General features: G+C 43.3%; 1 long non-coding RNA gene across 1 annotated transcript; it reads left to right on the top strand.

The window, feature by feature from the left end:
* The first annotated feature begins 5,217 nt into the window (after positions 1-5,217).
* Positions 5,218-11,390, top strand: LOC140707763 (uncharacterized). Its single transcript, XR_012087937.2, has 3 exons — positions 5,218-7,310; positions 7,440-7,500; positions 8,090-11,390. It is a non-coding gene; the product is annotated as an uncharacterized LOC140707763 (long non-coding RNA).
* The last annotated feature ends 357 nt before the right edge of the window (positions 11,391-11,747 follow it).

Raw genomic sequence — 11,747 nt, 5'->3', positions numbered from 1 at the left:
TGTTCAAGGGCTGCTGAAAGTCATAGACGACTGGGCAGCAGGACAGAAGAGATTAAGAAATATTCACATGTGCTTTAAAAAAAAAACTCTCTGCCTTCCTTCCTACCAGATCACAGATGAAGCCCTTCTTCTCAGCTGCTGTGTGGTGGACCTGGGCATCTGGGTCACAGATGCTGAAAAACAGGTTGGCTGCCAGGCCCGGGAGGGGCTCTACCGGCTTTATCAGCTGGCCCTGCAACAGAAGGGTAAGTGGCTACAACTCCAGGATGGAACCGGATGGGCCCCAAATAATCCCCCATTTCCTGCAAAATAGGATCATGTGGCCTCTGCTCTTGGCTTTGGGCAGCTCTCCAGCCAAAGGCATCCCAGTTATTTATGGAAAAATAGGAAGCCTGTCCTCTCAGGACCTCTTTCTCTCTCTCCCCCATCCCTGGGCAGGGAGGGTGCTGCATGGGAAGCAGTTCTTCATTGGGAACCCTTTCAGGGAACCCCCAGCCAGGTGCCTGGAGACCCCAAATCCTCCTCTCCCATGGGCCTTTTTGGCTGAGGAGCCAGAATGCCCCGCAGGGCCCCTCTGGTTCCCTGGCAGGAGACTCTCCAGCCCTCCAACCCCTACCTCCTGCCTCAGCCTTGTGGTGGGGCCCAACCTTTGGGGTCTATCCAACAGGGATCAACATCAGGCAGGCTCCTGACATGTAGTGAAGTGAGCAGGAGCTGGACTGGCAGACCGCCTTGTGCACCAACACTGTGTGCGTTGGAAAGGTACAGATGCCACCCAGATCGGTCCAGGCAAGAGGGGTTCCCTTTTTTCCTTCCCAGGCATTGAGGTGCTTAGGTCTTTCGTTTTCCTTCAACTTCTCCCTTTCTTAAGCACATGCAGGCAGAAGGGCAGGAGGGCAGGGCAGGCAGAAGGAGCCCCATCATCCTGATTTCCCCAACAGGAAACACCCAACCAAGCTTCTTGCTTTCTCTCTTTCTTTCCTTACAGATCTTGGGGGGGGGGAGCTCATGTCTGCAGAGCAGAGGAAACTGTTCCTCAAGACCACTCTGCAGGCAGTGTGGGATCCAGCTCTCCACATCTCCAGCTCAGGGCTCCTCATTCTTTACAGCTTCCTCGGGATTGGGGAGGAGCTCATGGGGATGGACATAAGTTGGCCAACTGGCTTTGTGCCAGCCTGTTTGGAGGGAGGGAGGGAGGAAACGGGGCTTCTGAAGGTGAGGAATTGCTTCTGTCTCCCCAGGCACAGGTGACTGAGGGCAGGATCTGCCACCAGCTTTACTGGTTCCACCAATGTGGAAAGATGCCGGTAGAGTTACCATGCCTGTTGGCTGGAAAAGGTAAGCTGCGCTCTTCAAAATATCTCTTCTGGGGAGGGAATAGGACAGGGGAATCCCACTCTGCCAGGGCTGAGAAAAAGAGCTTCAGGAGGCCAAGATTTCCTGCCCTGCTGCCCTGCACAAGAGCCAAACTTCTTTTTGAACCCCTGGAAGGAGCATCTTTGAGTTGATTCTTCAGCTGTTTAAAATATGCTTACCCATCTTTCGCCATAAAAGTACCCAAGGCAGTTTCCATTATTAAAGAAAGATAACTAAAAAGCAACATATTCTGTAAGCATTAAAAGAGAATTTGATAAACATTGCTGTACAAATGTTAAATAAAAGCATTGTTAAAACTAATTAAAAGCAAAGCCATGGTAACCCTCCTGACTTTAAAACCCCTCTCAGACAGCCAAGCTGGTTGGATAGGTCAGGGAGTTAGGTATCTGGCTGCAGAGACACAGGTCATGAGTTCAAATCCCCACAGTGCCTCCTGCGAGTAGAGCCAGCTTGTGTCACGTTCCCAGGGTTTCAAGAGCAAAGTCCGATAAGCCAGTCCAATATCAGAAGTTCAGAGAGTGCAGAGCCGATATCAAAATGCCAAAGGCATTTTGGATCCAAAGCCAACTCACACAGCATAGTCCAAGATCAGAGTCCAAAGCCAAGGGTCCAAAGAACAAGGTTCAAGGGTGCGAGCCAGACATTTGACTTTTTGCTTCCACGAGCTTCCCAGCCATCTGGGAGCTGCTTATATAGTAAAACAGTCATTGAACTGCTGGAAGCCTTTCATCCTGTCAATACTCACGGCTAGTTGACCAGATGTTTCTGCGGGCAGTATTCAGGTGATCTTCTGACCTTTGCATCATAAGTCTTTGCTGAAGTCTAGCCCTTACCGTGGCTACTGGGGGAGGAGAATCTGGTGGTGATTCAGCTGTCTGTGCTTCTAATTGCTCAGCATTCTCCTCAGCTGTAATTAACACCTCAGGTTCCGGATCTTCTGCTGAGCTCATGACAGCTTGCATGACCCTGGGCAAAATGCACAGTCCCAGGGCACTCTCAGAAGAAGGGAATGGTAGACCACTTCTGACTTGCTCCTTTTTGACCCCTTCTCATGGGTTTCTACTCTCTGGGTATGGGTTGCAGGGCTCCAGTTTAGTCTGTTCTCAGTGAGTGTGGTCACTGGGAATGAGCTAAACTGAACTCTTGCTGCTTGTTCTGGTGTCGATTTCCAGTATTCTTACAAGATGCTTCATGATATCAGAAACTGAACACTTCCCCTGATTGTCTGCAGAGGATCAGGGGAACTGAATGCTTTAAATATCTGCTAGAATGTCACTGATGTCGTTAATCACTTCATTTAAAATAAAATTAAAAATATGTTCCTTGCCTGTCTGTGTAGAGCCGATTGAAACCACAGTTTCTCAATTGAAAGTACACAAACAGGATTATTAAAAAATTTAAACTAAGTGATTCATCACATCAGTGAGATGCTCTAGTGGTCATTTAAAACATAACTAAACTTCCCCTGATCCTCCGCAGAGGATCAGGGGAAGTGCTGAATCCACAGTGGATTGGGCTACAAAGGGTTGTTTGCCATTCAGATAAGAGTGGCCTGGCGATGGCCACAGGACTCCTCCCCCAACTTCAACCAATCCTTTGTAGCCCAATCCAGGCTGCACCAAAAGGGCCAGTCTGGAGAGGCCCATCATCTCCAGATCATGGCAGCTTCAGAAAAGGGCAACAGTGACAATCAGGAGACTGGAAACCAAGCCCTAGAGCAAAGACTGAAAGAACTGGGCATGTGTAGCCTGGAGAAAAGAAGACTAAGTGGAGAATGATCAAGTCAACTGGGGCTACTTGGAGACCAATTTTCTGTGATTGTGCAATTTTATGCTCCACCATATGTATCAAAGATCAAACAAAGGGCTGAGATACCACTCTTGATGTAGCCTGCTTCTGTTCATAAGTAGTCTAATTACTATTTTAATTTGTTTTGAACTTTACCTAAAGTTCATACACCTCCGTTAATTTCAAATTATGCAACACTCTGATAGGGACGAAGGAAAAAAGGAAGAGGGGAGATATGATAGCACTCTTCAAATTCTTGAAAGGTGGTCATCCAGAGGAGTGATGGGATATGTTCTCCATCATCCCAGAGTGCAGGACCCATAATTACGGGCTCAGGTTCCAGGAAGCCAGATTTCAGCTGTATTCTGTATGCTCCTAGTTACTAAGTTAAATACGGTCTTTTAGTTGTTGTAAGCCACCTAGGGTCCTTTTTAAAGAGAAAGGAAGGTTAATAAATTAAGAACAACAACAACAATAATAATAATAATAGCAAGGGGGGAACTCTAATGTTTATCCAGAAGTTGAGTCATGGCAACTGGACCTCTTTGTTATTAAGTTGAAAAGTTCTTCTTATCCAAGCAGCTTCTTCAGTCTGAGGAGAGTTGGTAGGACACACACACACACACACACACACACACACACACACACACACACACACACACACACACACACACACACACACACACACATACACACACACACACACAATATCTCCTCCACGTTGGTTTCACTTCCCCCTGGTCTGAATAGGACTGAGGTGAAAATCCCACCTCTGCAGTTCTTCTTCACCCCATTGTCATGGGTTGTTAACGGCAGCTAACAGTGGTCTTTCTGGTGTATGTGGTCCTGATCTTTCTGGGGACAGATGAAAGGGCAGAATGATAAATAAGAGACAGATTGTATCTAGGGCCTCCACCCCTGTTCAGTGAGGGATTTTCTATATGCACATCATGACCTCCTCTCTCAAACCACCTATCTTCTTGTCCAAAATAAGTACATCTTGGTCATCAAATGAGTGTCCTTTGTCCTTCAAATGAAGGAACACTGCTGATTGTGGCCCTGAGCTGTTGTCCCCCCCACCCGTGCTGGATTATTCTCCTATTTAGTGGTCGTTTGGTTTCTCCAATGTATGTATGTATATATGTAAGTATATAGGTATGTATGTAGGTATTTGTTTGTTTGTTTGTTTTCTATCCCACCCATCTAGACCAAAAGTGTACCAAAACCAAAGACATATATTATAGGTCCAAGATGGTGAAGTATAAGAAATCAAGGCATAGCTCTGAACACTCCTCTTCGCATTGGACCACGTATACTATATTGCTCTAATGTGTAGGATATATCAGGATCTCCTAACAACTCTCCTCAGACTGAAGATCATCATAGGCATCCTTCAGTCTCGAGAGACTATGGTAACATGCTCTGAATCGAGGAGTGTTCTCTCCAGAGCATGAAGCCTGGATAAAGTAATATGGAGGATAGGCTGTTACCCAAGCAGCAGATACCCCCTCTCCACATTGCTGAAATAATCCAATGGAAAGGCAAGAGCCAATACAACTTCTGATTGAATGTGTGACATTGAAGGGGTTTCTACTTGGTGTGGATTCTGTGATGTTTACTCAGACTGTCACCTGAACGGAAGCTTTTCCCACATTCCATGCATTTGTATGGCTTCTCTCCTTTGTGAACCATTTCATGGAAATGAAGGCCACGCCTACAAATGAAGCTCTTTCCACACTCCAGGCATTTATAAGGTTTCTCCCCTGTGTGGATTCGGGAATGCAGAGTAAGATGACCACTCTGACTGAAGGTCTTTCCACATTCCTGACACTTAAAGGGTTTCTCCCCTGTATGGACTCTTTGGTGTTGTCTAAGAGTCTGGGCTGACTTTAAACGTTCTCCGCATTCAGAGCATTCAGAGACTGAAGAAGCTGCTTGGATAATTACCAAAAGGTTTCAACCTAATTAGAAAGAGGTCCAGTTGCCATGACACAATTTCCAATTGTCTTTTGTGAGAAGGAGTGACCAGAGAGCTATTAAGGACAAATGGGGGAGGAGGGACTGACACTATTGCCCCACTATTGGCTGCCTGTGGTGGTTGCCTCACTATCTGCCTCAAAGCTGACCCTGGTACTGATGTATGCAAGTAGAAATCCAAGGGACATAACTAGGGCAGGATAACTGAGACTTTGCCTGAAGGTGCCAAAATTTAGAAAGTGCTGAAATCTAGAGGTGACTCCACTGATGAATGTGAGAAAGACAGACAATATCTCCCATCTCTACTTGTTTTCGTTTTCTTTGAAAGCATACATGGAGAAACCAGTGGCAAGGATACCCCTGTCAGAAGGCCATCACACTCCCACCTGGGGCCCAAAGAGCAGATTGGCTTACCACTAGAGACGATGGAGGGATTGGGAACCCTGCAGGCTGAGCGGGTTGAGAGGCTCTGAGTGCAAGGCACCAGGTCTCAAACTGAGCCTCTATTTCTGCGAGTGGCTCTGGAAGCCCTGGGGGTAGACAAGTAACCACTAGAGGGAAAGATGCCCTTAATTTATCCCTAGAGGATGAAGGATATAAAGGCAGCTAACACCAATTGTCAAAGACAACCCGCAGGAAGCCGGCCTGGCAAACAGACGACTGGAAAGAAGCCACTTCTGATCTTGAAGGAGCAGAAGGAGAAGTCTTGGGGGAAGAGGATTGTGGGGGGGGGGGTCTGTAATCCTTGGAAGATTTCTCAGGAGCTTGCTGGTTTGAGGACTCGCCTGAGAACTACCCAGGGAGTGAGACAACACTTATGAGGAGAATCCCTGGCAAGTAGTTCTTGCCCAGCTATGGGTCCCAAAGAGAGACGGTGAGACAAATGATTATGAAGAAGAAAAAAACAGTGGAAAACTTCCTGTATGAAAATCCCTATTGGGCGGAGTGAAAGAGAAGGGGTGGGAAAGGCCAACAGCCTGAGCTGAAAGCTGGGGAATCCTTCACTACTCGGCTCCAACACTGGCAGAAGAAATGACACGGGGAACAACAGTGCCATGAGGAAAAGGAGGTGAGGGCACAGACCAGCCAGGTCCCAGGGGGCACCCAGAAAAGCTTCCCAATGTACCTGCCCTCACTGCTGATATCCCTCATTTACGGCAGGAAGATTACCAAGCCCAGTTGGGACCCTGGGTCCACCTTGATTCTAGTGAACACAACTTGGATCGGAAGAAACAAATCCAATGCCTCGGTGAAGGGAACCAAAGGTCAAGAAACAGTTCTTTGTAATATAACCCCAGTAAAGGGAACTGACCAGAAGGGCTCAAAGTTGTTATTTGTTAATACCTCCCCTGATACAATAAACCCTGTTGTGTTGCAACCCTCGTGTACAGGTATTGTGGACCACAGAATAGAGAAAGGTAACCCCACTAAGCTAGCTGGGGCTGGTGGGGCTCACATCATCAATCTCCCATTTCTTTTTTGGAGAGTGGTCACCTTTATCTCTTCTATTTGGTGGTGACTAACCCCCATATATAGGGTAGAGCAGGTGGGAGATGATGCCAGTTGCCCCAGATGCAAACATGGCTAGTTATGGCTCTGAGAAATCCTACACACAGTTGAGAATCCTAGACAATGTGAGAAGGTTTAGGGGCATGTAGTGGCTGTGAGAGAGCACCGGGGCGGGGGTGGGGGGGATCAGGTATACAATAGTCAGTTTAGCAGCATCCCACTCCCTACAGGAGATCTAGGAACAAAGTCTGAGATGAGGTGTGCCCTTCAGTATGTGTGTCTATCAGGCGCACAATGTGGAGACTCTGTAATGAATGTAAAGGCTAATGTGCAAATTCCAGTAGCAGCAGATATAGAACATTAAAGATGTACTGGAATGTCCTAAAGCCATGAGAATGAATCTCAAAAACTGAGGTGCCAGTATTCCTAGATTTTGCATCCAAAGACGCTCAGTGAATGTACACTAAAACCTGAGCCTAGGAGACAAAAACCTAAGACCTCGCAACCCTAACCAATATTTGTTGGTACAATAATCAGACATGTGGTGTTGTTGTTTTAGAGCTTTCCTAATTTGTTAATATATTTTTCCTCAAATTCTCTCCACTCAACTCCGGTGGTCACGAGAGAGTTAAACTCAACACATATCAACGAGAAGTAAGGTAGCTCAACCTCTTCTATTGTCACTCTATACATGTGGAGAAAACCACTTTGAACAAAGAAACTTCCTCTAAGATTTGGAAGCTGTGCATAAATACCAGAACATTGATTTTTGTTTTTCTGGGTTTCAGGTCTTTTGGAGAGCATCCACACATAAAGAGGATCCCTTCTTCAGACAGTCTCTCTCCACAGGTAGGACTCATATACTCCCCTTCTTATTAGTTGCTTAACCTTATTCTGAACATCTGAATGGAGCTTTTGGCTCTGAGGGTTCTTAGCTACCACTCTCCAAGCTCACCCAATGTTCATATAGTCTGATTGCTAGGTCAGTCAAAACTGGTAACACCTTGCCTACTGCACTTGAAGGATGAGAACTGGCATAATGTGATAAGATAGGATTTTTACAGCTTCCTGTTTAAGAATACTGTATTTAAAATAACATTTATAGCAATATTATTCAATATAATACTTTTAAGAATATCATCGCCAGATGATTTTTCTTCCCCAGGATTGTGTGGATTCTCATAGTTGCAGACAATACAGAGACTCTGTATTGAATCCTGAAGCAAATCCTGGGTGTCATGACTAACCATTCAGAGCCAACTTTTGAGCAAAAATAAAGCAGTAAATTGTTTCCCAGCCACTAGATGGACCCAATGAATAGAGGCTTGTTTGTGTTCTGTGGATGAATGGATGGGCTTGCTTTCTTCTTCTTTTTTTATGATTTCAAGTTCTTTCTACCCTGTTTCTTTCTTTTCTCTTCTTTCCTTGCACATTTTAGGTAAGATCTTGCAAGAAAAGGAACTGAATACATCTTCCCCTCCGTCTGCCACAGCTGAATCAAATTGGTGCATGTTACACCTGCCTGCCATATGAAAGTTAAAGATGAGGAGAGTGTCCCTCTTAAGTGATTACAACCCTTATTTAGCACCACAATCATGATGGGATATGCAGGGATTCAAAGCCAGCCTTGGAAGAGCTAAGCAGTCAAATTTCAGGTCTAGATGGATGAATCTGTCAATTTCCATTACCTTTAGAAATACATTTTTGGATATTGATAAGGCTTTGTCAAAGCAAGCAAACACAGAACTCAAACAAAGTGCTTCCCCAACCCTATTCTCTATCCACATGAAAGAAGGGACTGAAGTTCGATATTCAAAAGAAAAGTGCTGCTGAATTTCTCTCACAAGGCCTGTTAATTGAGTTTAAATTTTGGTTCGTTTTGGTTGGTTTACTGAGCAGAGGCTATCTTACCACTAAATTAAATAAGCCAGCATTAAAACAGACAACTTCATTATTTTCTTTTGGATTTGGGCTTGATAGATGATATAAATGAATTAGTCCTTTTCTTCCCTCTGAAGCTAATGAGACAGCCTTGCTTCTAAACAACTGAACACTTTGGTGTTTTTGACAAACATGGTACTCCAATTAGGGGTTGTAAATAGGATTATGCACTTTGAAAAGACTCATTCACAAGTATTTGCATGTGGGAAGAGCAATCGGCCTTAAGTGTTCATTGTGTTGTCGATCAAAGCTTACTGAGGATTTTCCCCCCTTCTAGATGCTACCGGCAAAGGTCTGGGAGAGAAAAGCAACTTAAAATATTAAACACATAGGTTGTCTTCAAGATTTGAATCTGAAATTTAAATATGAATATATAGAAGAATTATTTTCTAATTGTTTCACTTAAATGACGGACATACTATCAGCTAACTGAAATACTATTTATGAGGCAATAATGCAAGGAGGAAGAGAGAACTGTGCTCTGTGCTGTTATTCTTATGCTTATATACCTCTACGGCATGCACAAAAAAAGAAATTCAGTGTGAACCACAAATAAAAGGCCTTACATTTCCTCACTACCATAATAATCAAAATCCTGTTGGGCCTAGTTCACTTGTTTAACAGGAATGATGTAGTCACCAGCAGTGCATTACTGCTGATTGAAATTTGGGGGTTTACACAACTTCATCTCATTGTGTATGAGTCATGTATACACTGAAATTTTTTAAAAAAGAAAGTATTTAAACAATGGTGATCTGCCACTAACAATGATGCCATTGCTGTTGTGCTGGTGGAGCCGCGCAACAGGATTTCTGTAAAAACAATACCCACACTGGAGCAGGGGAGAACATTTGTTGCCATGAGTCTCTTTTGTTCTTGTTCAGCAGCAACACCTTTTCTTGCAACATGATCAAATGGCAGCTAAGTTAAAATAACATGTCTTTTATCACAATTAAAGAGAGATTATTCAGTACATCACATACATCACAAAGAAAGACGAACAAATGGGTCCTTGATCAAATCAAGTCTAAACTATCTCTGGAAGCAAAAATGTTGAAATTGAAACTGTCCTACTTTGGGTTCATTGTGAGAAGGCAGCATTGTTTGGAAAAGATAAAGATGCTCAGAAAGGTGGAAGGCAGCAAGAAAAGAGGAAGAATAATTATGAGATGGATTGAATCTCTAAAGGAAGTCACAGGATTGAGTTTGCAAGACATTTTAGAACCTAAGTGGGGCTGTTAAGGACAAGACATTTTAGAGACCACTCATTCATGGGATCATCAGGGTCAACTTGATGGCACGTAACAACAAGGTGCATCAAATAGCTTTCATATAAGTTGATTTTATAGATCAGTTCATTCTAATCATTCATCAAATACTAAAACTATTTGTGGGTTGAGCTGGTTCTGGCTTTTATTTTATGTGAAACATTATTGTGCCAACCTTCAACATATCAGATTCCAGAGCAATATGCAACATATGCTGATTATAAGGCAATAAAACAGGAATTGCAGTATCATAAAAAGGCAGAAGAAAAAAAAATCATAAAATCAATTTTGAGGAATTCTGTGCATGTTTTAAAGACCTGAGTAAATAAAATTGCCTTGGGTGACACATATCCTGGACTTGGCCCACCTGAACTCAACAAAAATTATTTCTAGGTAGTCATTTACAGGGGATATCTAGTGCGGTTCAGTGGATAAAGTGACAGACTAGGACTCAGGAGACTTGGGTTCGAATTCCTGCTCAGCTATGCAAATTCAGGAGGGTAGAAGTGACAAAACTACTCCTTAAATACTTACATCAGCCATATTAGCACTGATATAAACTAATCTGGTTTGGACGTAATGACACTCAACATATACATTATCCTTGAGGGTTTGGGTTTTTTTTTTTTTCATCTGCAAAATGTTTTGTGGATATGCATATCAGGGATGGGGGAAGTATTTTTTAAATAATAATTTGCTATAAGTTTTTTGCTCAGGCTGTAACTTAGTCGTTCCATCAAAAGTTTAATAGACGTATCTTCCTGGTACGTCCACAGGTAAATGAGAGCTATGTATAATCATGGAACAACCCCTTAGGCACCATAACCCCAAACAATAATATGGCTTCAAAATAGCTATTAATCCCTTTACTTCTCTTCAGTCCATATTCCATTTTCTAATAATAGTTTTGTGTTCATTACTGTACAACAACAAAGACTATTTATATATCTATGTATATATTTGAAGCAAGATATCTTGTCCTTGAGTACCTGGAGCTTAGAGCAGATTCAGTGTTCTGTTTCAGGGACACAATTGAGAAAGACCAACAAGGCTGGCTCAATACATTTTACTGCCTGAGGCAGAGCAGCATATCTTGGCATCTCCCTCCAAGTGTTGATGGGTAATACTCAAGGCCAGTCAACGTATCTTTTTTTTACCTGAGTCACAAAATCTTGACTATAAAAATGTATTTAGAATACATTTGCTGCTGCTCATTCACAACACCCAAGTCGTTTAGCGCCTGACTCACTCTCCCACCAGAACAGAGAGTCCATGAGAATGCACAGTATTTCTGTGGTTACTATTTTTATTTTAAAAATTCAAAGCAGTACGTTTGCGCAGTTGTTATGGGATGCTGTTTGTACTTTTCTTCATAAATTGCAAAAGCAGACTGCAAGTTTAATGCTGCCTACATTTAAGAGGCAAACAGAGACACTGGATGTATGGCATCTGAGAGAAATCACGATCTAAGGATGTTGCAGCTGCATTTATTGACTGCAAACAAACAAACAAAAAACTTGGCAAAAATACTCCTATTTTAGGGTTTTCTAGGGGCAGTTTCACTGGCTTCCCAGTAGCTCATCTGTGAAAGCCAAAGCTACAGCAACAACATTCAGTATACAAGCATCCTTTCAGATACACAGGCTACAAACTTTTCCTTTGACGACTATGTGTTGAGAGACACTGCGGATAGTTAATTCAGATTTTTAAAAGAAAAACCCAAACAGCTGCTATTTTGCATGGCTGAAAGGCCTTTTGCACATTTTCATTTCAAGACACTGTAAACACCACATCCATTCCTTATGATCAGGGTTAATGTACATTCCCCAGGAATGTAGAGATATGCATGACAATGGGTTGGGAAAGTGAAAAATGGTAACTGCAAAT

Source organism: Pogona vitticeps, chromosome 5 (genome assembly GCF_051106095.1).
Source record: "Pogona vitticeps strain Pit_001003342236 chromosome 5, PviZW2.1, whole genome shotgun sequence".
Lineage (NCBI taxonomy): Eukaryota > Metazoa > Chordata > Lepidosauria > Squamata > Agamidae > Pogona > Pogona vitticeps.
This window is presented reverse-complemented; position numbering and strand designations above follow the sequence as displayed.